Source organism: Lissotriton vulgaris, chromosome 12, assembly GCF_964263255.1.
Source record: "Lissotriton vulgaris chromosome 12, aLisVul1.2, whole genome shotgun sequence".
Taxonomy (NCBI): Eukaryota; Metazoa; Chordata; class Amphibia; order Caudata; family Salamandridae; genus Lissotriton; species Lissotriton vulgaris.
Window position 1 is genome coordinate 380,512,676 of NC_141700.1, and position 14,388 is coordinate 380,527,063.

The 14,388-nt window shown below is 41.1% G+C and overlaps 1 protein-coding gene across 1 annotated transcript in view; it reads left to right on the forward strand.

Annotated features, from left to right (window-relative positions):
• The window catches only part of CHST8 (carbohydrate sulfotransferase 8), a 1,204,570-nt gene that overhangs the window by 240,279 nt on the left and 949,903 nt on the right, over positions 1 to 14,388 (forward strand). The window lies entirely within an intron of this gene.

Here is a 14,388-nt window from a genome sequence, read left to right on the forward strand (position 1 = left end):
GTTTGTGTGGGTCTATGGAGAGCAGACAGGTAAAAGAAAGGAAAGCCACGGCTCCTATGGAGTGCTAAAAGAAAAGTATGAAAAAGTTGTTCCCTCATGAGCATCCATGCAGGGAGTTGAAGTGGAGCTTCTCATTGGCGACCGATGTGAGGAGACCATTGTCTGCCCGGGAAACAGGTTGGTCGTTGCGGACACTTTAGCGTTAGGAGATGGTTTGGCCTGAAGGAATGGTCGTCTTTGGAGCTTTGCATGGACATGAACGGTTGTCATTAGCACTGGATCTTAGAGCTGACGCGAACAGTGGGTTGTTTCTGTAGGTTCACTTTGGCGGGTGTCGCAGACAGTTATCCAGCTACATGAGGAGTCTATTTGTGGTTGCAAAGAGCCAAAACATGTATAGATCTTTAACTGGAACTCAGACTTGTCGTTTTGAGGCAGGAGGTGTACACTCCGATGCCAGCCAAGGGTCCAGGACCTTGGGGGCACCTCTTTGGGATTTGGACTCACTTCAGCAGAAGTGAGCAGCAGAGCTTAGACAAGTCCAGTTAGTGCTGGCAGTGCAGGAAGACCTCTAAAACCCTATTGTGTACCTGTAACTCAAACAGAAGGTCAGCCAACTGACCTTTGGGGTCACTTCTGGGGAGCCTGAGTTCAAGGTAAGCAGATCGAGTCTTCCTTCTTCAGAAAGCAGGGGAGTCCCCCTTCTGAATCTTTCACAAGACCAGGCGTGTTCCTATGAGAGCTTTTGATGGTGCCACTTTTACATCCACTACCAGCCTTTTGATGAGAAATGCCCTCTTTGTATAACCTCTCCCCTTAACTGGTTTTGGTTCCAAACTGTCTAGGGTAACAAAGGGCAGGCATGCCTAGGTGTGATCTGCCTTTGTCAGTGGCAGGGCAGGCAGCCCTTAGAAGTCGGGAAGGGGGTGGGCAAGCCCTGAGGCTACCCTTTGAAGGCCAGGAAGACTGAGTACAAACTCCAAGGGCATTATGCTCAGGAGGTGAACACCCTGCCTCATGTCCAAGGCTGTTTGGTCTCTATGTCTGGAAGCAAAGCACAAAGAACCACAGGAGAGCCGTTCACAGTCTTGTGACCCTGAACACTTGCAGAAAGTCACATTTGAAATAGGCAGAAAACTGCCTAGTTTCCAAAAGTATAATTTCTAGAATAATACATTAAAATTGAACTTCACCATTAAAGAGGAGCTTAAATTACAATGAATTTGTGTAGAAGAAGCATTATGTCTATCTGTACCCAAAATGAATTCATCACTTATTAAGTGTAGTAAGATAACCCAGTGTTAGTCCATGGGAGAGTTAGCCTTACCACAGTAAAACATTTCTTTAGGAGTTTTTCACTTTGAGGACATGTAAAACATAAACAAACGTCATACTTTTTAAATACCATTCTCCCTGCCCTATGAGCCTTTACGGAATACCCTGGGGTAAATGCAAGGATTAACAAGCATTTGCATAGCCAATAGGTCTTGCCTTTGTAGCCTTATAAGTATTGAGTTATGCAGCACAATATAGTTTGTGCAACAAAATCAACTGTTGCATGGCTAAACACTTATAAGGTCCCAAAGGCGAGACGTATTGGCTATGCCAATGCTTGTTTTGCGAATCTGGTCACCCTATCCATATATATATATAATATAAGTAACATTACTTGATTACACCTACAACAAGTCAGGACTATTGGCTTTGTCAAAGGTTGTTAGTTGTATAAGATAAATGAGTAACAACTACGGCTTCGGTGTCTATAATATTGAAAATGCTACAGTTCTGACATGATGAGACTGTAAAAGAACTATAACATGCCTCTTTGAAGTACATCAAAGTCAGTGATGAGTGGTACTGCTGTAGAGTTAAGATTTTTTTTTTCAACCTGAGGGTGAGGACAGAAATGGACAGCCCGATAGGGCCCCGTTGCAGCCGCTGCTTTGTAGAACTTCGGGTGCTGAGCACGGGCAGTACCCGGCCCACTTAAAGCCGTAGGTTCTCCCCTACTTGTCTGTCACTCCTAGGAGTTATGGGAGCCTTCAATGCATTTGACACTGCAGTTTGCCTTCCAATCATGGAATCCAAATCCTGATTATTCTAATAAAATGAAAAATATCTTATTTAATGTAAAACAAGGTCAGGGTTACTAAAGTTTATATGATAGAATGGTAGCTATGTTTTTTACTACCTTGTTTAAGATAGCCCCGCATTTCCCCAGCATTGATTGTTGTTGGCGTCTGTCTTTTATATCCATGACAACTACTGGCACACTACCCTTCTAGTCCGTCTTTTATATAATTGACTGCTCTCCTGAGTCATGGTTTCAACATGCTACCTAGTGGGGGCATCTTCCCGACAAAAAATACAGTTAGTGAAAGAAAGACATGTAAAGTGAATCTTCAGGAGTCGCGGGTATGGAAGAAGAGGAGGCTGTGAGTGTTCTAGGTGTCACAAGAGTGTGCTTACTTTTAGCCACAGGAAAGAGGAGCACATGTGCGTCATATATATATATATATATATATATATATATATATATATATATATATATATATATATATATATATATATATATATATATATATATATATATGACGCAACGTATTGAAATGCTAGACTGTGTTTGTGTCCCTCTTGCAGCCATGTTAAGATCAGGCGAATCCTCATTACTTGTAACGTTTAACGAGAAACTGTATTCGTCTTTGGTGGACCGAACGTGCATTTTTATTCGCCTTTAACAATGGTTGTTGGGTGAGTTCTGATAGTCATTGCAGGAGTTGCGGCTATGGCCGGCCCGCAATTAAACAAGGTTGCTAGGAAAGTGCAGGTCCATCTTCATCCTGTTTTTGTAAGTAGGGTAGAAACCTTTCACTGGAAAAAATTCTGGCCACGTAACATTGTTATGATTTTTCGAGGCGTTTTCTTTGCTTCTTGAATCTCTGATGCCACACGATTGTTGAAGTAGGGGAGAGTGGTAGGATGCGTTGTTGCTGTAGACAGCTTTTTAAACGCGGGCGCGACGGCAAAAGTGGAAGCAGACTGGCGAGTGGTGTGCGATGTGCGCGCACCATGTCGAGTGAGGAAAGCCAGATGGTGCCTCTGCTCATCATTGTGCGCGTAACGGCATGCTCTATGCCAGCCAAAAGCGTGTAGTTGGACTTTTAAAAGCCCACACACTAAATGTCTCACCAGAGTAGCGCATGCGCTGGCTCAGGCGAGACCTATAAAGGCAGGTTTAGGTCTGGCAAAAGTTTTATTGTGCAATGTTGAATTGACAGTTTAGAACCGCCCTAGTTGCTGAAGTGGTAGGCCTGAGACATGTCTTACAGGGCTACTTTAGTGGGTGGCACGAGTGCTGAAGCCCACTAGTACCATTAGTAGCATTTAATTTACAGGCCCTGTACACAAGTAGTAACGTTTACTAGGTACTTTGTTTAATGGAGAGAGCACAATCACTGTACCACTGATTAGCAGGGAAACAGTGCAGTGTCCTAAAGGCCAAGAAAAACTGTTTCAGCAAAGGAAGGCAAACACATTAGATGACCCTGCAGAAAGGACCCAGTCCAAAAAAATGTGCATATTGAACATCGAGCGTAATGCACATTTGGATGTCACATTTCGTAATACAAGCATTTAGATGGCCCATAGCCTTATAAATTGTCCACAAATCTCACAGTCACAGGTTGAAATCAAAGCAAAACTGACTCCGCTTTGTTGTCCTTTCGAAGTTGTTACAATGAATGGATTGGAGTTAATCAAAAAACTCATTATTTAAGAGTGTTGAGACACTTTAATCAATTCAGTGAGCTTCAAATACAACCATATTCAGAAAATATTTAAAAAATGACATTCATAATTATTATTTTTATTAGAAGTACACTAGATCAGCTATATACAAGAAATGTGCTTCACTGTCTCTCTCTAATGTGTTGGTTAACATAATGTTTTAGGTAAAGGTGTACTTAGAAGTTGTAAGTTCATTTTTGTTACGGACTACACATTAAATAAGCATGGGGAAGGAAAAGCTATTATTCTTTTTTACTGCTAGTAGAATTGTGATCATCCTAAGCAGAAAATTATTTTTTTTGCTGTAAACGTACTAAATAATTCCTCTTCCAACCGTAGTAGAAAAGAAAGCAATGTTTGATGTGAAATGCAATAGATTTGTGAAGGCCTGCTTTCTCATTAGTTTAAAACGTAAAGCATTCTTCATGGAAAAATAACTTTTTAATAAATGTCTTGGACCCTGCCTAATGCTTTGAAATCCTAGTTTGAGCGGTGTCTCCTAGTGAAGGGATGATGTTGTCATGCTGCCAAGGTTACAGCTTGCGCATGATGGCAGCCATCCACATCTTCCTCTTTGTCACTTCGAGGCTGCTTATAATTGTAAACATTTCTCAGGCATGTAAATGGAGTATGCTGTTAGGACAGGAGACATGTCCGCTGAGTGAAGAACTTGTGTACACCGAATTTCATTTAAAAAAAAGATAAATAACTTCTGGCCAGCGCTAACATAACAAAATAGACGAATTTTCAGCTTCAGATGGATTAATGAAACTTGGACAGTTGCTAATGAGCAGCTTCAAAGTTGATTGTGCTGTCCATGGGCATCTGGTATCTGTATCCAGCCATATTAAGGAGCATTGAAACTTTGCAGGCGCATGCAGAGCCACTCCTGACACCTGATATTTCTCCTGCAATCTTTAATGTGCCCACAAAAATGTACCTTTCTGCCCATGTTCAGATGTAATAGAAGAAACAGTATGCTATAGTTTTTTGCAATAAGATCGCCTTTAAGAACTTTAAGGCTGAAGTCATTTCTTAAGTACCACATGCAGATGGTCGCTTTGCAACACCATCAATCGGAACCCAAACATCTATGGTGTGGAGTACCTCAGGGATCGGCTTTGAGACCGTTTCTTTTTAATATATATTTGGCCCCACTGTTTTCACTCATTGACAACTGGGGAGTGAAGGGGATATCATACGCCAATGATACACAGCTGGTGTTTTCCTTCAAATACCAGTCTGACGACCTCTTCAGGAGTTTAAGGGATGTCTAAAAGACATCGCCCAGTGGATGAACAACAATAAACTCAAACTTAATGCAGAGAAAACTGAAGTGTTGTTCTTCGGCAAGGATTTACCACCACTAGCAGCTGATATTTGGTGGCCAGCTGAAATGAGCCTGCCTCCCACTCCAGCAACCATGGCAAAAAACCTGGGAGTGAAGTGGGAAGCAGGTCTTTATTTCTCAGCTCAAATTCAGCAGGTGACCGCCTCTTGTTTTAGCAAATTGAGAAATCTGAGATTTTTATTTTTTACAATTGCGGTCGGAGAATTGTCACAGATTTATAGTCCATGCCACGGTGACCTCAAGGCTGGATGATGCAAACAGCCTTTACCAGGCCTGCCTGCGAACTTTACCTGGGCCTGCCTGTGAACTTTACCTGGGCCTGCCTGTGTACCTAGTCAGAAGACTGCAGATGGTTTAGAATACGGCTGCGAGATTGATTAGACGTGTACCATTTTGTCATCATATCTCTCCACATATCCAACCGCTCCACTGGCTACTGGTAGCCAGAAGGATCGAGTTTAAGGCATTGACCATGGCATTTTGGACAATTCATAGTAAATGTCCTAGTTACCTTAAACTACGGCTATGTCGATATAAACAGAACGGCTCAGTGAGGTCCAATTCTCAAAACTTATTATGTACTCCACGATTTGTTTAGGAGGTAGATCCTTCACAGTGGGGGCTCCTAAGCTATGGAACTGTCTGCCAAACAATATTCACCAAAATGAATCAGAGCCATTATTTAGGAAATCTGTAAACACTTGGCTCTTTAGTCTAGGTTAGTGTTCGTGGGCTCTGCATTTGTCTTGTCATCTTTGCATGCCGCCTACTGCTATAGCGCCGGGACACCTCTGTTTGTGGTGCTGTTCATGTTTTATAAATGTCGGTATTATTACTATTATTATATAAAATGCTTCTGTCCATTTTTGACGCTACAGGATTCTTGTTTTATGCCATCCCTTACTCTGTTTGTGGATGTAACATTCCCCTTCTAACTGATGTGTTCCTCCTGTACCCATACACAAAAGAAAGTGGCTGATATGGTAATTATACATCACTGACTACCACTGGCAAGGCGAATGACAAGCTACGGCAGAACCCAAAGTTGGTGGTTAAGCCAGCGGATTTTGTTAGTAAATGGGATTAGTCTTGGGCTTTCAACAGGAGAAGACCTTTTGCACCTTTAGGGGAGGTCTTTCTTGTGAAGATTCCCGTCTCCTCATTATATGGCACAGAATTGATTGATGTATCAAAATGGGGCTTTTTAAACACAATTGAAGGTCGAAAACTTAGAAGCCTGGCCTCAATTAACCCAGCTCTTTCTGTGGCTGTTAGAATTTGCGTTGAGAAGTACTTGGGTTCAGGGCCTCGCAGTGGTAGTGTTGGGCTGTGGGCCTAGCAAAGGACATTTTAGATGGCCTAAAAGAAAATTCATTAATCAATATAAATGTTATGATTGTGACAGATTTGCTGCAACTAGACTGGCCTTTGATTTTCACTTTTCACACCGCACCAATTAAAAGCTATCTTAAAACATGCCACCTGGTCTTTAAGTTTCTGTATTGAGAGGAAGGCCTGTACTTTAAAAAAGGTTTACCATCCTCCTATTGATTCCATTTGCAATACAAAGCACAGGCTTATACTTAGTGGAATCTGCCACATGGAGTCTGCTGTCTTTGGATACTGCTGAGGCAAGGCATGCTTTCTATAAATCCCCTCCTAGCTAAATGGCATGGTTCATCAGTGATATGTAACGTGTAAAAATGGGCTTCAAGATATTAAACATGTTTTATTTATTTGTGCTGCTTTGTTATTATGTAGGTGGAAATGGCTGAGGTCAATATGTTTGAAGTTATCTTCTCAGGATCAGTAGTACTACAATCACTTTGATCCTCCAAATAAAATATTTTGTAATACATTTTTTTACTTTTTAAAGTCTGTTCTAAACCTATATTAGGGTGCACTAGTTTCTACATTGAAAAGGCTGATCGTGTTTCCTAAGTGGACATTTTTTACTTTTTTATGTATCAGTCATTTCTATTGTTTTATTGTAGCTTTGTGGTAAATAAATTATTTTTTTCTAATTTTATATATATTTCCTAAATTCTTGCACTGATGGCACAAAATACACTTTATATTCTGTTTGGTATAACATGTTGTTGATTGTTGGAATTTTGTTAAATGAAAACTTTTAGAACCTTGGATTTCTTCTATGATTGTCAGATCTCATGATTGGGTAGAATATTTTTCATATGTGTATTTAATTCTACATTAGAATCTTATCTATATGTATGTAATTAGGGGATTGATGTGGACCTCTATGGAGTACCGCAATTCTAAATAAAATCAACTTGAAACTCGCAAGGAAACTACTGAATACATTTACTGCAGTTTCCTTGTAAAAAAAGGAGTTGGTTGAAAGCATTAGTAGGAGCTGTGTGAAATCTTGCAAATGGCTGGATAGTATGTGAACTAAAAGGTATGGTAACCTGACCCCCTGCACCTAATGTCTTCCTTCAACCCTCCTGTTTTTTTGGCTTCGTTTTTGCTGGCTTTAGGACTCTGCACATTTTACCACTGCTAACCAGTGCTAAAGCGCTTGGGCTTTATCCTTAAACCATGTTAGAATTGGCTTACACCCAATTGGCATATTCCATTTACTTATAAATCCCTAGTAGAGTGAGACTACGTGTACCCGCGGCCTGTTACTTGAATGTTACGAGTGGTCCTCCAGCACGCATTGTGCTACAGATTTAAGTAGCCTCATAAACATGTGAGGCCTGCCATTGCAGCCTGTGTGTGTGTGGTATTCAACTGCCATTTTGACATGGCAAGATCAACCTCTTACACAAGTGGGAAGTAACCCTGCACACCTTGTATTTCTGACTTTAAACCCCAATGTATCAGAAATCGTTAATCAAATTTAACCTCATAGGTGTGCTACCACTTGGAAGGACAGATATGACCCACCAGTCTCTCTATGTATTAAACAGTCGCAAAAGGGCTGTGGAAAACCACAACCGAAGTTGAGCACTGCACTAGACAACAAATGCTGTCTCAGTGAATTAATCAAAGTAATCAAAAACGAGTCAGTAGCTCAAAGGCATAACAATTTATCATACCATCATGTATCTTGCTTACCACAAGCAATGTATGTAATCAATTAGCATTGTTCAAACAAAAAAGAACTATTGTGCACTTAATTGCAATGTATGTTTAAAATATGCAAAAATCATTCAATATACAATATCACAATCCAAAACATATAATTTAGTCAGCAAATTTTGCAGAAGAACGCTCCAAATTATAAAAACGGTCCCAATGCATTTCGGGTTCCATACTGAACCCTTCATCAGGGGATAAATGTTGGAAGTCCATTGAGACTGGAAGTATACAGTTGTATTGTCCACAGGAAACCTACAACAAAATGAGAGGCATTATGATACAAGACGCTGTAATCTCATATGACACAATTTCATTGAACAGTAGAGAAATTAGAATTTGCACTCTCCAAAGGTTAAAAACGTGAGAACGAGTAAGATGTGATTTAAGGTGCAATTTGTGCAGGTGAAGATTTTCGCCTAAATCCAGTGACTTCATGTGCTTAGCAACAGGCTAGCCATTTATCCATAAAGTTTACTGTAGTGCTCTCCAAAAATGTGTAAGGAATGATAGTTCCAACAGAACCAGTTTCTTTCAAGAGAAGTGATTGCCAAGAATCACTCAAAACGACGAGAAGATAGTTCCTGAGAGCCACTACTCAACCGTGTGGAGTAACATGCAAAAATGGAAAACAACAGGGTTCTTACCCGAAAATATACTGCGAACACGCTGCTATGGTGTGTGACTTAAGGAGCTAAAAACGAGTCTGCCATCCTAAATGTAAAATAATACACAATGTAACGCATGCGAACTACCAGTAATCTAAAAACGAACTCTCGTGCATGTATAAACAAGCCTCACTGTGTAATCTTCTAGTCGCCCGGCGAATGACGCTGTGATCCCCACGTGTGAGAAAATGCCCCAAGGTATTAGAGTTTCTGAGAAAATAGGAAACGCTGCAGTGAAAACACTATGATATCTGTTTCTGGCGCTAAGAGTAAACAAGACATTCTCCTGATGGGCTTACCGTGTTCAATCACAAGCGTGTAGACCGCCGACCGGTTGCCACCTCCACTAACTGTCATATATGCCGAAGTTTTGTGTGCGCACCCAGCATCCTGTGCGCGTTTAAAAGAACCGCTTGAGACTTCTGAAACAAGATCAACCTCTTGCCAGGCCCAAACCTCCATTTTTGTTTTACTGCCTTCAAGTCTCCCTTAGGGTATGCCTTAAACAGCCCTGAGGGCAGGGTGCATTGAATTAAAAACGTTGGACATGTACTTTAAAATTTTCTATGTACTGGTAGTGAAAAACGATTAAACTCGTTTTTCACTTCTGTGAGGCCTAACTCTCCCATAGGATAACATTGGGTTAGCTTATTACATTTAAGGAACTGTAGTTTAAAAAACTCTTTGATGGTAAATTTGGATTTTAGGTTGCAAATGTAAAAATTGCACTTTTAGAAAGTTGGCATTTTCTTGTACTAACCATTTGGCTTTTTAAGACACTAGTCTTTATCTGGTTTGTCTATAGCATGTCACCATGTCAGCTTGAATAAGTCACTGCACCCGTGGGTGTTGGGTGACCACAGATTTGATGATTTGATGGTTTTCTCACGTTCTGTTATGTGTATTTCCTTGAACTATCCCCTGACGAAGGGCTCATCAGCCCAAAATGCATCTGGATGGATGAAAGGATTGATGATTATATCTAATAGTGTGATCAGATTTGCATATCACTGCCAAAATCAAGCGATATGATGAACTAAAATTGAAGATGGCTGATAACGAATAAATATGGCCTAATCACACTGACACATTCTTTGTCTTATCTTTGCTAATTACTTGAACACAGAACAACCCAGGACGATGGGGCCCTTGCAGTGCTAGGGGGCAGTACCAAGGGACGCTATATTGTGATGTTGCGTGGGAACCCTACACAAAACCAATGGAACCCCTCCTTGATGCAGGTTAAGGCTACGCAGAGACTTGCACTGCTATGTCTTACATCTATGAGGCCATGCAAAGCCACACAGGTGGCTTTGCAGTGCTTCATAGGTATAGTTGAGTTGCCTGCACAGCAGGAGCATCAAAAAAGTGATGCTCTGGTGATGCAAGCCTCTCATAAACAAGTCCAAAATATTCTGTACGTTTTTTAGGTCTTTTACCATCAGGTATCTACATATAAAATAATGGGAAGCGTAAATTTAAAATACATTTTAAAAAAAGGTGTTACTCAGTGGGAAATGCTCCGTAGTACATTATGAAACCTGTGTAAACAGAGAGCCACAGAATTAAATATTGATTGGTGCAGTGTAGAATAGTGATGTGTATTTTCAGTGCTTCAAGGTCACAGCCTGTGACAGAACGCACTGTTAATATCTAAGTCATTATTTTAAACTTGCATTACACACAGTGTAAGATAGAATACTGCAAAATGTGCAAAAATGTGCATAGAGTTTTACGATAAAATGGTGCTTCCAAAATGTAGATTTTAGGAATACCAGTTTGTAGGTAATGCAATATATATTTTTTACAGAACTGTCCCTTCAACACCTCCTTAGGGGTACTAAGGGCTGTGTAAGTTCAGTTACAATGAAAAGCAAGCACCTCACAGCCTAGTTATTAACACTTTGTATTACCACTCAAAAAAACAAATCTTTGTCATCACAAAGCTTGGAGTGATTCACTCAATTAAAGCCAGAACCGACTCCCAAGCACCCTTTGCACTTGCAGATTACCTAATCGCTCACATTTGTATTTCATTCAGTCAAGCAGGCACCTTGGCACAAAAGCTTATCACAGCACAATACACTCAACTGATGAAACTTCAGCTGATAATGATCTAGAGCGGCTGTCTTTTTCCTAAAGCGAAGCAAACATTTTGTATTGCAGGCACAAGTAAAGCTGGGGAATGCACAACCCCCTTCCCAGGACTCCACAGCCCCCCTAGGGGTGGCACCCCACAGATTGAAGACCTCTGCTCTAGAAGCACCTCACAAGTGTAATGAATTCCATTCCATTTGTAAACTTTATTTCGGTCATAAAAGACCATAAAAGTCACATAATAACAGAACACACATATAAAAATGCATTAAAATTCGCTATCAATAAAAAAAAGTTAAAAATAATTATTTAAAATTGAATCAAGAGAAAGACACCCCAAAACTCCTCAGTTTAAAAAAGGGGTATAAAAAGATTAGTTGCACAATTACGATTGTTTCTTCAACAGCCTTTGACGTCTTGTCCACATTGAAAGAAGAAAGCGAGAGACGGCAAATACCACAATAGTTTTTGTTTCAGTTCTTAAGATTCGATAATACTCAGTACATTGGGTGAACCCCATGTTTTTGCAAAGTGGGATGAGCCAATATTTTCTTGATGTTCTATAACCAGGGCAAAAAAATAATACATGTATCACTGACTCAGAAGCGCCATTACATGCTGGGCATCTATTTAGAGAGAAATTTACCCAGTTCTTTGTGAAATCGAATAAGGGAAGGGTGCCCAGCCTAAATTGTATAAATAGCTTCCTCGCCAGTGCGGGTTGGATTTCATCCATGTAAGGTTCAAACATGTATTGGTCTTTAAGATTTAAAAAGTCTATTGTAAGATGGCCAAGAGTGTTATTTTTCTGCATATAGTGAGCCTATACTGTCTATAGGATTTCACCAGCTCAAGACGGGAACTCTGCATGCAGTAAACCTCTGGGCTAGACCAGAGGTAGGAATGGCCAATTTTAGCACAAAGATCTTTGATATAGGCAAGCCAAGGAAATGTTGTTACCCTGTTAGCTCCAAGATCATGCAAAGCTCAGACCTATATGAAGCTAGCTCAGGGGTCAGCCAAATTCTACGCCAAAAGGTCAATGGGCGCAGGCCCGCTTCTTCAGAAATGGGTCTAATGCCTAGATCAAAACAAAGAGGAACAAGGGGAGTGTTTGATTAACGGTTCAGAAGTTGTCTCATAAACGTATTCTCATCTAGAGCCAGCCCCTTCGTAGGACAATGGCCCCAAAGCTCTGCCCCATATAGTGCATCATTTCTTGTCTTTACTTTATATATCTCTGCGGCAGGGCCAGGGACCATAAAACCTGAGGACTTGGCAACTTTCATGATGCCACCAGACAACTGCACCAGCCTTAAAGCCGCTTTTTCCATTTGAGGTCCCCAGGAAAAAGACTCAGAGAGAGTAACCCAAAGATAATCAAAGAGTGACACCTTTTCTACCAGGATGCAATTTAGCATAGGGTTGGGGCAAGATGATTTTACTGGATTAAACACCATAAACTTAGTCTTAGTTGTGTTTATTTCCAGGCCCCTGTTTGCGCAGAATAGGGCAAAACTGTCTAGAATTAACTGTATGCCCATTGGGGACTTAACTAGCAACAAGGTGTCGTCCGCAAACAACAATGCGGATACCCTCCTTTGATCTAATTTTGGGGCATTACTATGCTCAACCTGGCTTAGGTGGGATACCAAGGCGTTGACATAAAGTCAGAACAGGGTCGGTGCTAAAACGCAACTCTGCCTTACCCCCTGTCAACCGGAAAACGTGATGTCAGTTCACCTGATTTCCCGAATCTAAATTGGGCAAAATTCCCAGAATGTAAGCAAATGATCATGGCTAGTAATTCTGGGGGTATTCCCAGTTCGCCAAGAACTGCCCACAACTTTGCTCTGGGTACCATATCAAAGGCTGATTTTAAATCGACAAATATCAAATAGAGGCTGCCACTCTCTATTGATACTGTCTTCCAATAAAGGAGTTGGAGCCTAAGAAGTTGGTCAATGGTCAATACGTTTTTCCTAAAACCAGCCTGATAGTCACTCAGTATGTCATGATCTTCCATCCACAAGTGTGGATGATTGAGAACAATTCTCGAAAACAACTTTTGAGTGACATCAATCAGGATGATTGGCCTATAATTAATGGTCAGTAAGGGTGAACCCTTTTTATAGATTGGAAATATTTCTGCTCCAAGCCATATATCTGGTATTTTCATCCCCCTCACAATGGCATTAAATACTATCCAGAGGTAAGGGCCCCAGATCACGGGATCCTCCCTGAATAAATCCCCAGGGATCTTATCCAATCCTGGGGCTTTACCAAGGGGAAGTAACTTAATTGCACCTTGAACCTCTGCTAGAGTAATTGCCTCTAAAAGAGGCGAAAAAGCAGGAGATTGGTTAGTTTCCAAGGATACTGATGCCGGATCGCTAGCGTAAAGAGATTTTAAATGCACTCCCCAGGCTGAAGCAGGGATGTTCAGTTCTACTGTTCGGCAGAATTATTGGAGTTGGAAACTAAATACCAAAAGCCCTTCATGTCCTTGTTGTTTAGGGCTACTCTGATGTCTTCCCATCTAGTACACTCCCAGGATTGTTTGGCTTGCTTGGTAGTTACATTATACAAGTGCCTTTTTATTTTTATTTGTGATCTATTCTCACTCGGTATTGCCTCTATAAGAGCACCCTTGGCTGTACGACAAGATTTATCAAATCATGAGGGTTTGTGAGTCCTATTCACTGGGGATTTAGAGGGGGGGTTGAAAAATGTAATAAGATCCGCCGTTAATTCGGCGTGAATTGTTTCAACCAAGTTAAAATCCCAAGCGATAGGAAATCGGTTTGCCTCTTCCACGGCCTTCGCAAGAGAAGGGATGGTTAAAGTATATAAAGCTGCCTTTTTTTCCGGAACTAGCCTGACAGATTCCCAACTTTTTCATTCTCTTGTTATTGGCCAAGACTAACTTAGTACAGGCATTGGGCACAATCATCAATGAAGTTTGATAGCCCGGAATCCGAAATTCCAGGACTAAAGCATTATGGTCACTGTCGTATCTCGACAGGACCATAAAATCAACCACCCACTGCCAGACACTGGTCTCCACCAGAATATCGTCCAAAAGGGAAAACTCTACAGGTCTGTTAAAAGTGGGCTTCCCTGGTTGGTCGGACTTAGTACATCCATTACAGGCCCTCAAGGAGTGCAATAGCATGTCCTTATTAATCTGCATCACCAGTGGGGACCACGCCTTTACCTGCTTAATCTGTGGGTCGGGAATTAACCAGAATCTGTCCTCGTCACTGGGAACTGTGTCTAAAGGGGCTCAAATTGGCATTAAAATCCCCCCTGTCACCTTCCTTACATCCCTGAGTGATACCTTCAGACAACACTTTTTGGCAAACGCACTTGGAATTCTTCTTC